The sequence below is a fragment of the Kogia breviceps genome, chromosome 2 (genome assembly GCF_026419965.1).
Source record: "Kogia breviceps isolate mKogBre1 chromosome 2, mKogBre1 haplotype 1, whole genome shotgun sequence".
Classification (NCBI taxonomy): domain Eukaryota; kingdom Metazoa; phylum Chordata; class Mammalia; order Artiodactyla; family Physeteridae; genus Kogia; species Kogia breviceps.
This window is the reverse complement of record NC_081311.1, coordinates 129,979,182-130,001,459: the sequence shown is the minus strand read 5'-3', so window position 1 is coordinate 130,001,459 and position 22,278 is coordinate 129,979,182. Positions and strand designations below refer to the sequence as shown.

Here is a 22,278-nt window from a genome sequence, read left to right as displayed (position 1 = left end):
ATTTCACGTTACTGCATCTAGTTTTGACCATTGTTAGGAACGTTTTCCCTACTCTCCAACTAAAGAGGAATTGACCCATAATTTCTCCTAGTACTTGTGTGGTTCAAATTTTTATATTTAAATATCTGATCTTTTTGAAATTTATTCTTGGAACAGATCCAAATTCGTCGTTTTCCTTATGACTACCCAGTTATCCCAACGTCACTTATGAAAACATCCATCTCTTCCCTACTGTTTTGAGATACAGCTTTTGTCTAAGTTAAATTTCCACATGCACTTGGGTAATTTCTCAACTTTCTATTGTGTTTATTGGTCTTTTTATTTCATGTGCCAATGCCACTGTTAAATTATTAAGCCTTTATAGCATATTTTAATATCTGGTGTTATACCCTCCCCCTACTCCCAATGCTCTTTTTCAGAGTTTTCTGGGCTTTTCTTGTTTTTTTTATTCCAAATGAATTTTATAACCAACTTGTGCTTATAACAGTGTTCTTTTTTTTTTGGCGGTGGGGTGCTGTGTGCCTTGTGGCACGGTATGAAGGATCTTAGTTCCCCGACCAGGGATCAAACCCATGCCCCGTGTAGTGGAAGGGTGGAGTCTTAACCACTGAACCACCAGGGAAATCACATAACAGCATTCTTAATCAGCAGTGTTTATTAGAAGCACCATCAGAGTTTTTTTAAAAAAGGAAATAAATACTAGGCCCCCACCCAGACCTAGTGAATCTCTAGATATTGGGCCTGGGTATGTATATTTTGAAAAAGCTGTCCAGTTGATTTTAATAATCCCATTTAAAAATGAACTATGGGGACTTCCCTGGCAATCCAATGGTTAAGACTCTGCGCTTCCAATGCAGGGAGCGCGGATTCGATCCCTGGTAAGGGAACTAAGATCCCATATGCTGCGCAGTGTGGCAAAAAAAACAACAAAAAACGTATAAAGCATAAATTCAAGGTTAATTCCAGACTACCTTATGATTTGTTTTACCTTACGTATTCTGGACCTTACTAAATGACTGCAGCACTTACCCAGGTCCCTAAGCCAGAAACCTCTCTAGTTTTCCTTTAGTCTTTCCTTTCCTTTAACTCTCTCTGTTTTCAGTTGGTCACAAAATCCACATTTTACCTCAAAAACGTCTGGCTTTAAACCTCCAATACCACTGTCTCTTACCCCTTTTCTCATGGACTGTTAAGCAATCCCTTCATACTACAGTCTATCATCTGCACTGCTTACACAGTTATTTTTCCCTAAAAATAAGGTTGATCATGTCACTTCTTTGCTGACCTTTGTTGGCTCTCAGGATAAATTCAACCATGGTACATAAGGCCTTTCACTCTCAGGTCCCAGCCTCCTTTTCCTCCTTAGTTCCTGTTATTCCACACCTCACACTGAATATTCCTGTTACAATGAATTTCTCACTAGTGGATGGACATCACATCTAGTAGCTCTTTGCATTTAAATTTATGGTTTCTTTCACTTAGAATCTGCTCCTGCCTTCCTTTTCTGGTAAGCTCTCAGTATTTGAGATGCAGTTCAAATGGCATTTCTTTGATAAAGCTTTTTATAGACTCTCAGTCAGAATTAGTTGCCCCATCCTCTTTATCCTCACAAAACTTTATTATTTGTATCTTTATAATGTGATTTTTGTGAGTCTTTAATCTCCCAGGAATTTCACACTTTCAACATCAACCAGAATGTGAGCTTTTCATGTTTTTCCAGCCTCTAGCAGAGTGCGCAGCATACAGCAAGCACTCAAATGTTTGTTCACTGAATGAAGACAAATAAAGCTTCATTAGTCTGTACTGATTGAAACAGATACAAGACATGACAGTGGCCAGCTTGTTCTACTATTAAGATCTCTCCTTCGTTTGGCTTTTTGTAGTTTGTAGCCAGCCTAGACTTTGTTCTCTGTCCATGGCAATTCCTTACTCTTTGAAGGTCCATGTACAATACCTACAGTAGTAAATTAAATACCTGTCCATCTTTATATCTGCCTGTTTAAGAAGTTTTGTCTTGGTCCTAAAAATAGATGATGCTTTATAGAAGAAAGTGCAACAATTTAGTCTATAGTGGTGGAATAGTTAGTTTATGGCATTATAATTTAGTTAAATTATTGGTATTAGTAATTAGTTTAGGTATGTATCACATAGAATTTCAGAAATAATTATCAGTTATACTGGAAAAGATCTATTTGATCATTAAATTCTTTTACAGTTCTGTACATGATCAGGTATTGATTTAGATGATGATCTTAAGTAGAAGACTAAGTGCTATGGGAGACAAATTATTTTAAAACTTGTGATTATTTTCTCCCCCCCCCCAACTCTATGATTATGTTGTCATCTCTGAAATGATCAACTGTGATAACATGAAAAAGGAAGGAATCATATTAAAAAGTAATTTAGGCACAACTTCTTAGTAAGTGGGTATCAAATACTGGAGTAATCCAGTTTCAAATTTTTAGTGTATCATTATTTTTAAAAATCAGTTTTAAAGGTATAGATTAAATTGGATAATTAATATATTTGAATTACCAAATAACAAATTATTTTAAAGATATATTTTAATATAAAAATTGAAGCTTTTGTTTTTTAATTGAAATATAGAAATTCATTTTATGAATTTTAGATATCAATCTGAGTTTTTCATTTGTCAACTATTTTGTTAATTATTGATTTTCATTTAACTGTATTTCACCTTTAAGAATGTTGCAAAAATATTTTTCAAACTATATAAAGAGCCCTGATGGTAATAAAAATATAGTTTTAACATATTTTAAAGACACCAAGATCAATTTCTTCACTATCACCAGTTTTATCCCTTATTCTAAACTTTGATGACACTAAGTCTTATTTTAAGTTACTTCATCATTCAACCAAGGAAAAGACAACTTTGTGTTAAATGTGGCTTCAATTTTTAATTATATATATATATATATATATATATATATATATATATACATACACACACTCTCTTAAAAAATTTTTTTGAACTGTGGTTCTAAAGTCTCCCAGGAGAATGACAGGAATTTTTAATGTGAATTTTTCTGTAAGTTAATCACTTTCATTATCTGTGAACCATGTTTTCTATTGATTAGGCATATATCCAAACTTTAAATTACTAAATGAGTTTTCTTATGTTAAATAGTTTCCCCCAAAGGTTTTCTTCTCTAAAAACTAGGCAATGTAAATTACATATTCTTATAAACTTATTGTTTGGAAAACCAATGTGCCATCTTCAAACCCAGTATTATTTCAAAATGTTATTGGAACCAAAAATTGAACTATGCTTTGCAGTATACTGTTTAAAGTATTTAAGTAAAAGATACATCCTAGTTATCTAAGTTATTCAAGTTTGCCACAACTTTATTTCAAGAGAAATGTTTTAAGAGAATTCTTTATGAAAATTGAGACAATTTGAATCTAGCTATTTCTTTTTATCCTTTCAAAGTTGAGTATTTTCAACAGTAATGCTAGTGATTAGGCAAAATGTCAGAAATGGATTGTTGAAATAGTAATATTAAAATACTTTATTTACATATAGAAATATCAGTGAATTGTCTTGTTTACGTCCAAATATTTTAAAATACGTTTTGAGTAATGGCACTATTCTATAAAATGCATGAACTTTTTAATATGTTACTTTGCTAAAGTAATATGTAAATGCTGGCTTTCCACACTTGTTGTAGTCTGTATTTTTCTTCTGTAACATTATTAGTAAATTTTGATATTGTGGAACTGTTGACCAGTCATACATGTACAGAGCTTGCCCTCTGAGTTAATTAAATATGAGTTAATAATATATTATAAGGAAATTATTATCCTTATTACAGTTATTAGGTAGTTACTCAAATTATAGCTTCAAAGGAATGCAGAGCATGGAAAACTCAGGATTAAATTATGCATTTGAACCTTAGGCCAGCTTTTACTGTAGAGACAGTTTTCTGCTAAGACTGAAATTGTATGTCATTGAAATTAAATGCTTTTCTGGGGATGGAAGGTTCCAGTTTTTAATGAAATTACTGAGTGTGGTGTAGTGAAATGATTAAAATCTGTATTCCGGGAATGTGGCAGGGAAAAAAAATCAATAAGTGCTAGCACAGCTTTGCTGCTCAATGTGAATCCTGAGAATGAAATAAACTACTACAAAAATAATAATTAAAAACATATCAGCACATTAATTTATTTAGCATCAGTCTCCTGAGACATCATCTTCACTAATTTTTAGCATACATTTTACTATATAATGAGCAGCCTTCTTTTCAGATATCCCTATTAGACAGGCAGTATTTCTGCCCTTCCCCCCAGCGCTCCTGCATTGCAATCATTGTACTTGCACTTATTATGTTACAAATGACCGAGGTAAGGCTGACATTCTCAGTGCATGCAAAAAGACCTAGTCTGCCAAGCTTTTTTTTTTCTTAATGAAGCAGCTTTGTGAAATCTCCCCATGTGTTAATACTAATGAAGATCCTCCAGCACAATTAAAATCACAGCCAGTGGCTGAAGAGGAAACATAAAACAATAGCATCTTTTAAGATACATTTATCCACATATGCATGTACCAAATATACATATATGGTCAAATTAATTTTCTATAGTTTGCCTTTCACTTGCTCTTTATCCTGAAAATTAAATTATGCAAGTTTTAATTATATGAACTTTTGAGACTTTAATGTGTTCCAGGGGAAAAACACTACCTCAATGAAAAAAATTTTTAATTATTTATCTTCTTGGGTAATAAAGCGTTACCAAGGTTAAGGCCTTTTTAAAAGAATCATTTTTAGGAAGCTACAGGGTGGTGTGCCGTAGGAAGGAATTGGGTGTACTTCACCTTTAACTTTTTTGGTTTTAGGATGCTGAAATTGGTGGGAGAAAATGGAAGGGTAAAAAATAGGAAGTGGGAAGAAATTCTGGGGATAGACAAATAGTATACCTTGCGTGTAATATAAAAATGGAGCAATGGGCTACCCAGTTTTAACTTGATTTTTTAAGTGTTCTAATTCGTACAATTAGCTATCCTCCCCCCCCCTTTTTTTGCCCTCTCAGAAGCTGGGGGGAAAAACTACTGAGGTTACCTTTTACAGTTCTAACTTATAACTTTAAAATGATTTACTATTTTAACGTTTTATTTAAATTTTAACTCAATCCATAAACATCACAGCAGCTTAACTTGCCGGTGTCAGGGCAGTAGCGTTTTACCCCGGGACCATTTTGCGTCCTGCTTTTTATTTTATTTTGAGTTCCAAACATCCACGTATTTTTGGCATATTACATTAGTTGGCTTTTAGACTTTAACCAAATTCTGAGTTTACAGACAAAAAAGTTTAGGTAGAAGCTGGGCTCCCTATTCGCCAGTGTACTTTTTTAAAATTACGTTTTCAACCCTATTTTCTGTCTTCTCTACTTTTAACGGCAAAACAAAACATTTGAGTTCCTTAACTTTTTCCTGGGACAAGGATCGGTGCAAACTCAAAGCTACAGGATTCTTGGGAGGAAGAAGCAACCCCCTCCCTCCCTTGGCTACTTTAGGAGCTGATAGGTCATTTATTATTGGAACTGAAATGGTATAAACAATTCTCTTTTTTCCCTTGTTAACAGCAACTTTCATTGTTAGAGAGAGGAGAGAGAGAGAAGCCTCGTTGGTTGACGTCACTTGGTTCATGAAGCCTTCGCCTAGAAGTGAAGCTGCTGAACAAACCTTGAGAAGAATCATCTCCTGCTTCAATCTGCTGCTGGATAGGAACTAATCAGAGAGAGAGAGGCGGAAGACGGAGAAGGAGGGCGTCCAGGGCTTTCCCGATCACAAATCTCACCTCCACTCCAACTCTCTTTATACTTTTCTTGCAAAAATAATAATAGAAATAAGGAGGTGGTGGGGTTTCCAAAAACAAAAATCGTAACCTTCAACCATCTGGGGAAGGCAAAAATCCCACCCACCGCAACTCTCAGTTCGAAAGTAAAGGTGAGTTTAAAATCCTCGGGTGTGAGGGGTGCGGGTGAAGATGAAAATTCCAAATATTGTAAAGCCGGTTGAAACCGAAAAGGAGAAACTACGCTCCAGAGAGCGGGTTAGACTCCAGAGTTGCTTATCTCGAGGCGCTCGCCCTGCCCGCCCTGCTCGCCCTGCTCGCCCTGCCGCGGCTGTTTACCCTCGCCGGTCGGTCTGTCTCTTTGTTGTGCTGGCTGGAAGACTGGGGTGGTGCTCGGGGTCCCGAGTGCAGTTTGGGGGAGGAGGACGCGGAGATGCGCGGTTCTGGGTGGGAGGGGGGGGTGCGGTCTCAGGAGAATGTAAACTTTATTCTTTGCTGCCGGTGCGGGACTTCGGTCTAGCAGGGCCGCGGGCCGTGCCTCCGCCGGCGCAGGCAGACGCTGCCGTGGCGAGTCTGCCTCCTTTGTGCCGGCCGCCCTGCTCGGCCGCCCGGGCTTCGCGTGTCCTTCCTCCCTTCGGCTTCCAGCGCTCAGGTCGCCGCCAACAGTTTGGCTTCTCAAAAAAAAACAACCTCTGGCACTGTTGCGATCGCCGTTCCTACCCGGGAATAGCCGCTGCTCCCCCCAGCCCCGCCGGGGTAGTTTCAAGATACCCCCCCCCCCGTCCGCCTACCGCTGCCCTTTTTTGCCTCCGCCCCCTCTTCCCTGTAGGACTGCTTAGCGCGCCTGCCACCCCACCCCCGATTCGGGCCTCTTTTGCTCTCTCTCCCGTAGTAGCTTGGAGCTCAGGAGTTTACAGAAAGTGAGCTGGGGGGGCGGGGAGGGGGGCAGGTGGGACTGGGAAAATATCTGGATACCTGGGAAGGTCTGTTTCAGTACGCAGAGGATTAGAGGAGCATAGCTTTTCCGACAGTAATGTCTGTCTCCCAGCAGTTCTTCCCCGGGAGCTGCCCCCTGCTCTCAACTCTTCTTCGGTCTTCTAGTCTTCTTGTTGCTCCCCCTCCCCCCTTCCCTTTCGCGGCTCCTCTCCTCTTAAAGTAGTTCCACGAACCCTAGAATTGGGACTTGGGAAAGGAAGGAAGTGTTCGGAGAGTCTGAGCTGGCCCTGCTGTTTGGGAGATTTTCCCTTCTTTTCTCTCCCTCTGTATTTATCTTTTGTGTGTTGCTTCCTTATAAAGAGAGAAGCAGCTGCAGTCCTTGGCCGAGTTGTTGAAATTTATCCCTTTGTGTATATTACAATATCCTCCATTTTTTCCCTCTGCCCTCTAAACAACAAGCGTTTCGCCATCTTGGGCAATTTTTATTCCCATGTCCCTCGTTTTTTTTTTTTTTTCTTATTTTTTAAGGAATGGAAAGAAGCCTTAGAAAGTCGAAAAGTGTGTCTGGGTAAGACTTAAAGTTTAGGGAATGTTCAGGGGGTCCAGTGACGTCATGTAAACTTTATGGAGAAATTTTCCCAGGAGTAAATTTTTCGCTTAATTTTTTTCCTGTTTTAAGCGAGCATGTAAAAGGACCATGTAACTTAACAGGCTGACGATAAGCTGTGCTGCTTATTTTTGTGTTCACTCAAAGTGAGCCCTCAGTTTCTGCACATTTTATGTTTTGGTAACAGGTGGAAAATTATGTGCAAAAAAATGGTGGAAACTTTTATAGTGTCCTTTGGTATTCACTTAGCTTTTGTCTGCATGTTTCTTATACTTTAAAGGATTTGAATGTTATTTTTAATTAGCATGTTTCCTTTCTTATTTACTCCACTCACTTCTGTGGATTTGTCTTTAATCAGCTTGGTTAATATTTACGTATACTTATTTTAGATGACTTAGATCCTCTTTTGTAATTAACTTATATTTTTTACATATGCCTTTACATTTGAAAAGATATAACTATTGAAAATACCTGGAGATACTGGATACTTTAAAAATTTAGTAGCAGTATTAAGTAAAACTATTGGTGAAAATGTAGTTAGTATTTAAAAGGCAGAATAGATTTTAAAATATATTCTATAATCTCAAGTTATATGCCCTTTGTCAACCATTATGAAAAATAAACAATAAAAACTGGTGTTTTAATTTGCTTGTCTAAAATAGTTTTTCACCTCACTAAAGTTCGGTTGGTCACATGATCAAACTTAATGATACACTGACTGGTATATAAATAAGAGGCACTGTAAATTGAATGGGAAAGTGGAATTCTGTCTCCTGTATTCATTTTCAGTCAGCATATTTACTTCTCTTCTAACAAGGACATGAAACTGTCTATTTAATTTGCATTCTCTTTGTCTTCTGGGTTGGGGAAAAACACTGACTACAGTTAACTCAAAAAAAGCTAATAGAAACATTTCTGAGTACATTCAAAAGGTTTGCCTAACACATAAAAACTTATGTTGTATGTGGTATGCTTTTATCTCTGTAGCAGTCTTATTTGGTGTTATCTGCTATGCTATTTATTTAGGAATTTGCTTTATGTAAAACACTATATAGAAAGCTTGACTGAATTGAGCCTGCCATTTATGTGAATTGTAGGTAGGTGAAAAATGTTTAAATAGTTAAAAGCACATAGAACAGATGGTTCTAAATTATACATGCAACAAAGGACTAGAAGATTTGGCAGATTATAAATGGCAAGCAACAGAGGATAAGCAGTTTAAGAAAATGGTAGTTAAGTACATTTGATGTCTCACACCTATTGTAAACACTGTACATATTGTCACTGTGCTGCATAATCAATAACTTAGACACATTGAGGTGCTTGTAAGTTTCAGATGGAAAAAAGTAAGATTTTACAAATGCTTGAAACGAATGGCTGAATATAAAATTATTTTAAGCCTGTGATGACAAGAGTTTTTCTTTTTTTTAGAAAATCAAATTGTATGCTTTAAAACAGGAAGTTATTTGTAAGAACTTAATATTGTTGTACTCATATAATGGTTTGAAGAGAAGTAGGAGTAGATATATATTTTGAAATACAGAGAATAGTGTATTTACTGTTATTATATGTTAAACTAGGGCTGACTGTGTAGCAGCATTTACTCTTTCCAACACTACTGAAAAATATTTTTAGACTCTTCAGTCTTGGAAATGCATTTAATAGAATACTGTTGGCATAAGTTACTAAATACATATTAAATGAAAGAAGGGTATATTTTAGTATTAATTTTTGAGTTTGTGCATAACAATAATAAGGTTTTACTTGGTAACTATAGTTTACTCTCAGTTTTAAAAATGGAAAGATTTGTGTGTAGGTTTTGCCTTTCTAGAAGAATCTGAGTAATTATATTTTGCATTTTCAAAAGATTTAAAATAAAAGTATTCAATTTGGCAGAAATTTGTTTTTATTTTTATAAGCCATTTATTTAAAATGCATATGAGACTGTAATGGAAACCTTGGAATTTTAATTCTGTTGCCCTTTCTCCCATTTCTTTGTTTGCGTGTTTATTATAGAACTGCAGTGTAAAGGAGCAGATGTTTTGCCAAACATCCTGATGTGTTGCTTTTTCTTATGGGAGTGCATAACTGTTCCTTCTGATGCATCAACTTGACAGCTGGTTGATTTCATGGAGCTGCTAAGAAGCCATTAGTGGTGTCATTGAATTGAAACAGAACAGTCACTCCCAGCTCAAACTGCAATTGTTAATGTCTTTGTTGCTACTTTTGTGTTACTATACAAGATGTAGGATATCACAGTTGCATGAAAGTTCAGTTTTTTGCCTTATCTCCTTGAATTAGTGAGAGTATGCATTAGAACTTGATCACTTTTAGGTTTAAAGGTTTCTCGAAGAAAGCTTTTTAAGTTGTAGTTTTTGGGTTTTTGACCTAGTCTTAGCCAGAACCACCAAAAGAAGGTATGATTTAGCACAAAGTAATGTGGGGATTTTGACCCCTAGATGAAATTACATCATCAAGGTTTAATGATTTTTAATAAACTTGATATTCTGAGGGATTAATTTAGTTACCTAGTGAGGTATTTTAAGAAGTTTTTGCTTGTATTTAAATATTTTATATCATATGGTTTTAAAAATACTGTGCTTTATTTAATAAATGTTAACTTGTTGGAATAAACATTTCCTTAAACTTTTGTTGCAGAAGATAATCAGAGGAGAAAAGAATTATTGAGGAAGAGGGCAATTTGGGGTTTACTTTTCTTTATAAGGAAGTAAAATATCATTAAATAATTGACTAGTAGTTATTAAATGATTTTAAAATTAAAAATTTTTATTGTACTAGTAACTTTTATTGGTAGTTTCAGCTATCATACTGTGGTACTAAAATGGTGTCAGATCACCACTGGTGCTGAAGTGTTTTCTACTTTTTCTAATTACTTGCTTTTTTTTTTTTTTTTTTTTGTGGGAGAGGAAATAGGAAAGGAGAATGAAGAGTGATGATCTCAACAGAAAAAAACACATTTAAAAAAATTTGTGTAAAAAAACTTAAGTGTGAGAAGTTTAAGGATAAAATGTAGCTTATCACTATGTTAAGAGATATTTTCTAGTTGTAGTATTTATTGATTTTTAATTTTAAAATCTTTAAGTACACTAACAATTTTTCAAAGAGCTTGACATTTATAACATACTTAAAAGTTTGCTTTTAAAAGAAATTCTTAAAATAAAATTGATAATTAGAATAGATAATTTGCTGAGGTAAATCCCATTAAAAGGACTTCTTATACAATATAAACAAATTTAAACACTTATAATACACTGCTGAGTGATTTCAGAATTATGATTTCCTGAAATAATAAGTTTTCTGAACATGCTTTTCTTTTAAATAGATCATACATTACTGAGACTAAAGGTAAAATTTATATGTGGGTAGTAATGCTTTTATATAACCTTTTAATATAATCACCATGCAGTTTCTTAAAATTATTCTGTTACCTTAGCCTATGATTCAATTTTTGAGAAATATATTTACTCATAAAATATTTGTGTCATGTCAGATATTCATATAAACTAAATGGTAAATTGAGTTGTATATTAAATGTAAGCTTTTTTTAAAGGAATCTCAATGCTTAGCTCATTTTTAGAGATGACGTAATTTTAATTGTAGTGCAAATAAGCATCCCGTAATTTAAGTAGGAGTTTTTCCACATTGGGTTTCTTAAAGGAAAGCAGTTCTAAACAGAAGAGTCATAAAAAGTTTAAACTTTCATTCATAAGTTTTTCTGTTGACTCTATTAACTTTGGAATTATGAGCAATAAATATATTTGATTAATTTACAATTACATATGGAGCTTAAACTAAAACAAGTTTACATGACTTTTAAATGTGTTTTGAGTGATTTGTGGCAAGTCATAACATAGTTTGAGATGTACAATATCTAAGAGACCTGATTTTTTAAGCTAAACATTGAGCTTTTTAAATGAATAACTCTTATAAGAACATGAGGTGAAAGTAAGTACAGTTTTTATTCCACATATTTAGAATTTACTATGTAAGATAAGGTGTTTTTAAAAATAAATTAATGCTTTGAATAGTTGTTTTTATAATTTAAGACATTTGGCTTGTCCTTTGGTTTTTTAATGCCTTTCAAATAAAAATTAAATGTTAGAGATAACAGTAATAATGAAGGTAATATACATAGATCAGAACCTTTACTAACTTTATGTATGCACACGTGTGCATGTGTATGTAAGGAAAAAGGAGCATTTTGTTTGAAGATAATTATTGTACTTCAGCTATGTGTAGACATAATTGTGTGTTTTTCCTCTGTTTTCTCCTCTTAACACTTTTCCACAAGCATGCACTCATTAATCAAAGACGGTGCACTCCTGCTGAGGGCAGAGAGGTTCATCAAATTGGCAGTCAGTTTGGTGTAAAGAACGGTGTCCTGAAGCTCTTAACTCGCTGGGACATAAATAAATCTAAGGTCTTTGTATGCAAACCCTGGAGGTTAATACTGTATAATTCAGTGTCCTGTCTTTGTTTTTATGATTGATGTTTTTAAATGTTTCAAGCTTGATGCAAATCTTCTAGTAGGTCAGGTCTGACAATCTGATTGGCCGAAGTCAGAAAGCATTAGGTTGTCAGAAGGACTTTGAGTTTGCTGCAGAGATTTTGATTTTTTTCCTACGAGATCATTGTTATATTGCCTGAGCTGTTATAGGAATGTACCAGTGATTGACATCCCCTGCTGTGATAATGGACCCAGTGCATGAAATGCCAATAGTTTGGTCCTATTTGTTCAGAAGCTTACTGCTATTTGTATCCTTAACAGAGCTAACATGTAGAACAAGCAGAACTACTGGGATTTCTCTGTAGAAATAGTGCTGGGATTTGGCTTTAACATGAATTGGTTGCATATTCATAATTTAAGAACAGCTGGTTACAGCAAGCACATAGTCATTTGCAAGCTATTATAAACCATTCCACTCACACATGGAGCCTGTGCTTGGTGGATTTTTTTTTTTTTTTTTTATTGATCTACCTGCATTTAAAATCTGGTCACTGCTGCTACAGAAGCTCTTCATTTTAGCTGTGTTTGCAACATAGAACAGCTTCAATTTTAAATATTTAAACTAAATGCTGAATAAAATGAAGAAGCTTTGAAGGAACCAAATGTAAAAGGTCAATAATGTATTACTCATTATATGTCTCATCTTGGCCCAATACAAACCAACCTAGATTGTACAACCATTGTAATTTTTGGAAAATATGTTCTATGATTTTGCCCATAGGTGAATAACCAAATTATCTTTGATATGAAAATATTGTTAATTATATTTTACTAGTTAGGTATAGTTTTAAGAAACAACACAAACAATAAATTGTGATTAATTAACGTGTAAAACAGTTTCATCTAACGTGTAGTAAAATGACAGTACTTTTAATTTTGAGTGGTATAAGGCAAGATAGGAAAATCAACAAGACGTTACAATTGGATTAGAATAATGCTAATCCTAAAACTATAAAGCTATTCAGAATTTTTAGAAAGACTCTAATGAGGAGTCTCTTCTGCTTTTTGGGTCACTTCTGGAATATAAAGCACAGCTATACGGTTACAGTATTGAAATGACATGTGTAAGCTAGTCCAGCTGTAATAGTGTTCTGCATGTTGTGCTGCCTAGTAGTGACTGAAAAGAGAGGAGAAAACCACTACATCCCGAGTTTTCACATTGAAAAGAAAATCACTTATCCCCAGTGAGAAGAGTAGGAGGAGAAAATGTTAAATGTGATTTCAGATATTCTGGTAGGAATCACAGGGAGCTCTGCCTTGATTTGTGTATGTTAAAGTAAGTGGATGCCTGAGTGATTTACAGTGGTGTGGTGATTATATCAAGCATTCCACACAGCATAGTGTTAGGTTCACATGTGCATGCATGTGTTTGTCCCTACGCTAGATGATGAAGTAGCTTTCAGCACTTCAAGGTTGAGTACCAGTCCTAAGAGTGCATTTTACTGTTTCTTGGCTTCACAAATGGCTGGATATGTTGGTAATATCACAGAATATATGGCCAAATTTAATCTAGCTGATAGTAGGCTGTACTTTTTTCTAAATAATAAATTCAAAGGTTATTAAAGGGCGTTTTAGTTTTGCAATAACTTTATATATATATGTATATAGTTAATTTGCCATTGTCGGAGGTTGCATTAGTCATTTTGTGAATTATTCTATGCCCTTTTTTTCTGTCCCTTTTGACTATTGGCCTTTCAGTTATTTCCCTGATCTTTAGCATCTTAACACAGAATAAGCTGAGGAAATAAAAGTAAATTTCAAATGAGTCTAGTTTCGCTTCCTCCCCCACTTCTTGGTAGATCAGATGGAGAGAAGTCCTTAGATTTTCACCAAAATGAAGGTTTAGGATTTTATTTGTCTACCTTTTCTGGTTCTCATGATAACAGATCATTATATTTAGATAAAAAGAAAAGTGAGGTAATGGATTCAATTTTTAAAATATTAGTAACCCAACAAAACAGTAGAAAATTTAACCAGTACTTGAAAACTGAATTGACTCAATAACCACAACTACAGGAGAATCACAGGTATTTGATACACTTTTATTGTTCTAGCACTAATAATAGGGGAAAAGGAGGGCAGGTACCTTCATTCATCAAGTTTGTACTGAATGCTGTCCTCAGGCATACTCGTGGAATAAAGTTTGTGAAAACTCAGAGTAGGCGAGAGATGACTTTTGTTCGGAATCATTAGAAAAGGCTCTTTGGTTTAGGCAGCTTTGAATTAGACCAAGAAGAATGAATAAACTGAATATTCAGAGATCTGGAAGAAAGAATGCAGCTAAAATAGGATAGCCTGAGCCCCCTCTAGAACAAATTAATTCAGGCTAGATCTATTGGGCATCTGGAGTGGTTGTGCAGCCTTTTTGGGGTCACTCCAGAAGGAAGAGAAAATGTTATGGGGTCCTGCTTTTCCTCCATTGCTTTCAAAGTCTGCTGCTTGGCTTTCTCTGGAGAAGGTGGGTTGATCAGTTTCAAATCATCCATTTCAATGATAGGATTGTTGTTTGTGGAAGCCAGGTTATAACTGACAAAACTGCCCTTTCTGGTCAGAGTTATTCAGATATTGTGCTTAACGTAAGATTAACCAGAACCACTTTCTTCTCCCTCATATTCCTATGCTTCTATAAATGTTTTTTCTTGAAACCTAATGCACGGTTATACCTACTAAGAACATTGAGCAAAGAGGACATCACCTCTGTTTCCCTTTTTTTAGATTTGATGATGACGAACTAGCTTTCCAAGGGGGTTTGATGTCTTCTGACTCAAACACTTTTACTTCTTTTAGTTCCTTTGGGTGAATGAAGACAGACAGACATACTGGCTGCACTGTCAATAATGGAAATATCCATAAGGACAAAAAGCAACCGAATGTATAAGCCCTTACTTTAAATTACATCAGTACTGAATTTCACTTATAATAGAAATTCCACAAAGAATAGAAAATATGGAAAGGAAAGATTAAAAAAAATTCAAAGACAAATGTACAAGAAAGTGTCATAATTTTCAGTGATTAGACTTTTCCATACTTCATTGTTGCTGTACTAAGATAATGAAGCTTATTCATTTTCCTTATTTGCAATATTGTGATGAACATTTACTTGAAGGGATGTGTTAGAAGAAAACCTTAAAACTTTTATTTTTTTTAATTTTTATTTTTTATTTTTTGTGGTACGCGGGCCTCTCACTGTTGTGGCCTCTCCCTTTGCGGAGCACAGGCTCTGGACGCGCAGGCTCAGCTGCCATGGCTCACGGGCCCAGCCGCTCTGCGGCATGTGTGATCTTCCCAGACCGGGGCACGAACCCGTGTCCCCTGCATCGGCAGGCGGGCTGTCAACCACTGCGCCACCAGGGAAGCCCCAAAGTAATCTTATAGTTTTTTTTTTCCTTTTGACCATGACATTCGGCATGCGGGATCTTAGTTCCCCAACCAGGGATCGAACTGCTGCCCTCTGCAGTAGAAGCACAGAGTTCTAACCACTGGACCACCAGGGAAGTCCCTAAAACTTTTATGTAATCATTTCTTATCTTGATGATGATGAGTTTTGAGTAAATGAAGTGTGAAAATGAGTGGAAATAGAAGGCTATCTAGTATCTGAGTTTAGAGAGAAGCCATACTTACTATCTTTTCTGGTTGAACCATGATGACATGGTTGTTGGAACATAACTTCTGGACTTCCTTGGGAAAAGGGTCATTGTTAACAAAAAAAAATTACGGTGATGTAAGAAGGAGCAAAGCCTATCTTGTGCATCTGAAAAAATTAGGGAGCAGACTGTAAGTCACAGGATAATGTATTTCTCCTTTTATGGGTTATTAGTGTAGCATAATGAAAGAAATAGGGTCTGCAAGGCAACAGTAACAGATTGTGGGTCAAATCTATTTTAAAAGAAGCGTACTGCAGAGCTAAAGGAAATGTTGAGGGTAGGCAGTAACAACGACAAAAAGAGGAGACTGTTTTAAAGAAGGCTTTTATTTTTATTTATTTATTTATTTTTTGAAGAAGGCTTTTAAATGGAGTCAAGAGGAGTGTAGCACTGTTATGTAATTGAGTCCTCTTGGAAAGTATCAAGATTTTCTTCATTCTGGTCTAAGTACCTTAGCATTAAATTCCTGTGTGTTCTTATTAATATTTTTAGCAGTTGTTGAGAAAATAACTCTTATCTATAATTATACCTTGGGATTTTGAAGTAGGAAGTTGACGGGTTAGGGAAGGGCTGTGTAAACAGTAAGATAGTTTGTCCAGGAAGAGAACATGTAATAACTTTGGCCAGTTAGGTAAAAGCTCTTTTCCCTTCCCTCTCCAGAAAGAGATGTACTTGCCAAAACTCATAAAAGAGAAGAATTGGTTTAAAGAATATGTAAATGCTTTTGTACTAAGTGTGAAATGGGAGGGGAGGAGCAAGGCATGCTTGGGGGGAGGAGGGGAAGAGCTGAAGAGAATGTGACCAGAATTTCCCTGTTTTTGTTTTAAATGAAGTGTTGTTCTATGACATAGTACCTTGAATTTGACCTTTTTCATTTTAATGTGAAACACCGTTTGTGAAATAGATCATTTTTGGCAACGTATTGCAAATATTTTATTCTTAGGAGGGAGCATCTGATATGTTGCAGCTGAAGTCCAGAGATAACAACTAAATTAAGTACATGGGCCTGGGTAAAAATGATTTTTTTTTCTGTGTTTGTAATCTTAGCGCTTCACAAGTGAGCAAAAAATAATCCTGTAGCCACCCATGGAAACAATCACTTACTAGTTCCTTATGTTTAGTACTGTTGTGATAATGCTAACTGTTCTGTATTAGGCAGCAGTGATTAGTTAAATAAATTGTTAGTTAAATTGCGAACAAGAATCGGGTCAGCATCTATTTTTTAATAACTAGAAACAATTCAAGGTGCCCAGAAATAAAATGCATCGTCCATAATATGCTCAAGGAGTTAATAATTTACATAGAAAGGACGTACAGAAAGTCTCATCTTTTGTGATTTTTATATTAGAAATTCAATTATTTATGTCAGGAAAAAAGTTTGGGGTAGGAAAGGAAAAATAATTTCTTTTTTAAATTAATTATTTAATTTTTGGCTGCATTGGGTCTTCATTGCTGTGTGCAGGCTTTCTCTAGTTGTGGTGAGCAGGGGCTACTCTTCAGTTGCGGTGTGCAGGCTTTTCATTGCTGTGGCTTCTCTTGTGGAGCATCGGCTCTAGGCGCGCGGGCTTCAGTAGTTGTGGTGCTGGGGCTTAGTTGCTCAGCGGCATGTGAGATCTTCCTGGACCAGGGATTGAACCCGTGTACCCTGCATTGGCAGGCGGATTCTTAACCACTGCGCCACCAGGGAAGTCCCGAAAAACAATTTCAATAACCATCATTGACTTAGTGAACTTATGCTCCAAGTGGGATACATGTCCGGTGCTCTCTGTTCCTGAGTAACTCTCACAGTGGGGCATCTTGTAGTAAATGTGGCTCTTATGTCTTAATATAAATGTTTTTTGTATATCATCATAGCTTCTAAATGCAGGCTAGCTATGGGTATCCGGAGCTCAATTACATAAATTACATCTGCTTTATTGCTGGTGGTAAAATTGGCTGTGTTGGACTTATGAGGGACAGTATAATCTCTCTCCATGTGGTCCATGTCAATGATATATATTTAAAATTTTAATAATATTGGAGTACGGTTGATTTAAGGTGATTTTTTAAATTATATTTTAATACAACCTACTGAATAGAACCTACCACACTCCCCAATCCACCAGTAAGATGAGTTTCTACTGTATATGAAGGTTGTATGGTTTGAGATAGTTTGTATGCTTAAGTATTCCTGTCCCCAAAATGTTAAAAAAAAAATTGCTTTGGATTTAAAAGGGTTCAGGGAGATGGTGAAACTTAAGTTGGGCTTTGAAGGAAGTAGTAAATATTTTAGCTTAGAACAGCAACCTGAACAAAGGACAGGATGGAGGGAAACCTACCTAGCTAAAATTTGTTTGAAAATCATGGGAGATAAAGTTAGAAACGGGGTTGGGTTAGCTAATACATTTTCAAGCAGAGATGTGACATGATTAAAAAGTTGTTTAGAAAGATCGATTTGGAAGAAATCTGTTAACTGTATTGGAAGAAATCTCTTAACTCTATAGAAAGAAGAGGCTATTAAAAGAAAGTTCAGTAATTTATTACAGAAATTCCAGTGTTAGGTGGTAACGACTAGACTAATGGCAACGTGAATGGGCAGAAGAATTGATATGAGGTACATAATTTAAAGGAATGGGGTTGGGCTAGTTGGGGGAGGTAGGAGATTGTATTACCTTACATTTAAATTAATTTCATATGACCATAACAATAATTTGATGTAGTTGAATGCTTATTTCCTCCTTTTCAGACGATGAAAGTGAAAACTAGAGAGATTGGCTGTGGCTTACCGCTCACCAGTGGTTAGATATTTTTTCTAATACATCATACAATCTCATGATGAGTTTAGCTTAAGACAAACTCTCATCTGCTTTTTAAAACCCCCTCTACTTCCCTCCTGGTATATCACATTATGTATAGATGAATAATCACATCCAGTTAGCCTAATATTTTTCATTTGCATTTATGTCTATAGCTCTGTATGTATTTATACCACTGCCAGACATCACTTTCTGAAAACCACTGGGAGATAGGAGGCAGCATACGGTATGTTATGGATCCCTGAGTGTAGACTTTCATGACTCCATGATTTTGTGTATGCTCTTCCCTATATGCAATTATTATTTTCTTTCTTCTTGCTTGATAGAATCTGCTTATTTTCTAATATCCTTCTGAAGAGCTACTTTTGTGAAATCTTCCCAACTGTCTACCTCCCCACAAGATTATCAGATTCTTCCCTTTGTGCCCCAGTTGAGTGCTAATGGTGGAATACATGGCTGTGCAAATAGATTCTTTCCTTCCTACCCTTATAAAAATGCTTCAGTGAACATTTTTTATTCATAATGCTTTTATTTGTTGTTGTTTGACGTTATTTCATAGGACGAATTCCCAGAAATGCAATTGCTGGGTCAAGTGCTAGGAATATTTAAAAACTCTTAATCTACGTGTTGTGAATTTGGCTTTTGCAAGGATTGTATGATTTTATATCGTAGTAGCAATACATAAATTTACCTATTTACCACACTTTCATTGGATTGGGTATATTCATTATTTTTAGCCCTTGCCAATTGCATTGCAAAACACTGTACCTTATTTTTTATTTTATTTTTTTGGCCGTGCCACACTGCCTGCAGGATCTTAGTTCCCTGACCAGGGATTGAACCCAGACCCTCGGCAGTGAAAGCGTGGAGTCATAACCACTGGACCACCAGGGAATTCCCCAAAATGTATCTTATTTAATCTGCATTTCTGTGAATAATTAGAGTGACCATTTTTCAGTGTCTTAACCTGTTGTATTTCTCTTTTGTAGTTAGTCTTTGACGTTTACCTGTTACTGCACTGAGATCTTAGTATGTTTATGAGAAACTATTTATAAATTCTTCTAAATATTAATGGTATGTTTTAATTATATTTACTATAATTATTTGGCTTTATAATAGTGTTTTAATTTATAGAAATGTGAAATATTAAATTGTCAGTTCTTTAGATTTTATAAAACATTTTATTTCCATTTTTAAGCTTAAAAATGCCCTTGGCAGAATTTTTATAGTCATGTCTCATATTTTTATCTTATTTATTTATTTAATTATTTTTAAAAATAAATTTTGGAGGACTAATTTTTCTCAATGAAGGTATAAATCTTTAGATTGAAGAGAAGCAGAGTTTTCTTTTAAAATTGAAGTATAGTTGATGTATAGCATTTTGTTAGTTTCAGGTGTACAGCACAGTGATTCAGTTATATATATATATATTTTTTTTTCAGGTTGTTTTCCATTATAGGTTATTAGAAGATATTGAATATAGTTCCCTGGGCCATACAGTAAATCTTTATTGCTTATCTATTTTATATATAGTAGTTTGTATCTGTTATTCCCATACTTCTAATTTATCCCTCCCCCGACTCCCTTTCCTCTTTGGTAACCATAGTTTGTTTTCTATGTCTGTGAACCTATTTCTGTTTTACATATAGATTCATTTGTATTATTTTTCAGATTCCACATATAAGTGATATATCATATTTGTCTTTCTCTGTCTGACTTACTTCACTTAATATGATATTCTCTAGGTCCATCCATGTTGCTGCAAATGGCAATATTTCATTCTTTTTTAATGGCTGAGTAATATTCCATTCTATATACATACTACATCTTCTTCAGCCTTTTTTTTTTTTTTTTTTTTAGCGGTACGCGGGCCTCTCACTGTTGTGGCCTCTCCCATTGCGGAGCACAGGCTCCGGATGCGCAGGCCCAGAGGCCATGGCCCATGGGCCCAGCCACTCCGTGGCATGTGGGATCCTCCCGGACCGGGGCACGAACCCGTGTCCCCTACATCGGCAGGCGGACTCTCAACCACTGTGCCACCAGGGAAGACCCCGTACTGCATCTTCTTAAACCAATAGTCTGTTAATGAGCACTTGGGTTGCTTCCATGTCTTGGCTATTGCAAATAGTGCTGCTGTGAATATTGAAGTGCATGTATCTTTTCGAATTAAGAGGTTTCATCTTTTCCAGCTATATGCCCAGGAGTGGGGTTGCTGGATCCTATGGTAACTCTATTTTTAGTTTTTTAAGGAACCTCCAGACTGTTTTCCACAGTGGCTGTACCAATTTACATTCCAACCAACAGTGTAGGAGGGTTCCCTTTTCTCTATACCAGCTCCAGCATTTATTATTTGTAGGCTTTTTGATGATGGCCATTCTGACGAGCGTGAAGTGATACCTCATTGTAGTTTTGATTTGCATTTCTCTAATAATTAGTGATGTTGAGCATCTTTTCGTGTGCCTCTTGACCATCTGTATGTCTTCTTTGGAGAAATGTCTATTTAGGTCTTCTGCCCATATTTTGATTGGGTTGTTTGTGTTTTTGGTCTTGAGTGGTATGAGCTATTTGTATAGTATTTTGGAAATTAAGCCCTTGTCAGTGGCATGGTTTGTGAATATTTTCTCCCAGTCTGTAGGCTGTCTTTTTGTTTTGGTTAGGGTTTCCTTTTTTGTGCAAAAGCTTTTAAGTTTGGTTAGGTCCCATTTGTTTATTTTTGCTTTTATTTCTATTGCCTTGGGAGATTGACCTAAGAATCAGTCAGAATCAGCAATGACATCGCTATGATTTATGTCAGAGAATGTTTTGCCTATGTTCTCTTCTAGGAGTTCTATTGTGTCTTACATTTAGGTCTTTAAACCATTTTGAGTTGATTTTTGTATATGGTATGAGGGTGTGAAGAAGTGTTCTAATTTCATTGATTTACTACATGGAGCTATCTAGCTTTCCCAACACCACTTGCTGAAGAGACTGTCTTTTTTTCCCCATTGTATATTCTTGCCTCCTTTGTCTTAGATTAATTGACTGTTGGTGTATCGGTTTATTTCTGGACTCTCTGTTGCACTGATCCATATGTCTGTTTTTGTGCTAATACCACACTGTTTTGATTACTGTAGCTTATAGTATTGTCTGAAGTCTGGAATGGTTATGCTTCCAACTTTGTTTGTTTTCCTCAGGTTTAAAAAAATTTTTTTTTATTGAACTATTGTTGATTTACAATACTATATTAGTTTCAGATGTACAACAGTGATTCAATATTTGTATAGATAATACTCCATCTAAAGCTATTACAAAATAATAGCTATATTTCCCTGTGCTGTACAATATATCCTTGTTGTTTATTTATTTTATACGTAGTAGTTTGTATCTCTTAATCTGATACCCCTATCTTGCCTGTCCCCCTCTCTCTACTGGTAACCACTAGTTTGTTCTGTATTTTATTTTTGGCGTTTAAGTCTTCCCCATTCCTTTTTGCTAGGAAAACTGTCTTTCAATGCCCATATTAAGGCCCAACTTCCCATCAGTACTTATTATCTATACTACATTTCCTCAAAATCTCTGCTATAGGGAATGTTAAACTAGATAACTAAAGGTCAGCTTTTTAAAGCATTGTCATTTTTTTATTATTTTTTTCTACCTCTTGTAAAAGGACTCTTTCTAAAAAATATTAATTTTATTAGATAGTTCTGAACATACTAAAAATAAATTTTCATTGATCAGCTAGGGTTGTCATCCTGGTAAATAATTCTATTTCTTATTAGATACCTGAATTAAGACTATTTGAGAATATAATTTGGACCTTTAAAAAATAAATTCTCATTATATTTGAGCTGTTTGCTTGTTTATGATAAAAATAAATTGTAAATGCATCTCTACAGCTTGCCAGTTATTCTGTCTTACAATTAATAATGTTCATTGCCCTTTGATTTTTCTTTTTTTATATTCATTTTATTGTTTA

General features: G+C 35.4%; 1 protein-coding gene across 30 annotated transcripts in view; it reads left to right on the top strand.

Moving 5' to 3' along the window:
* Positions 1 to 22,278, top strand: part of BAZ2B (bromodomain adjacent to zinc finger domain 2B) — a 390,894-nt gene that overhangs the window by 90,824 nt on the left and 277,792 nt on the right. For 23 of the 30 annotated variants that reach the window (XR_010839121.1, XR_010839120.1, XM_067026151.1 and 20 more), the window contains exon 3: positions 5,602 to 5,965. The gene's annotated coding sequence lies outside the window, so the exon portion shown is untranslated. Of the gene's footprint in view, positions 1 to 5,474; positions 5,966 to 6,685; positions 6,734 to 22,278 lie in introns of those variants that run through there. The other 7 variants (XM_067026122.1, XM_067026126.1, XM_067026118.1 and 4 more) reach the window with 5 other exon arrangements.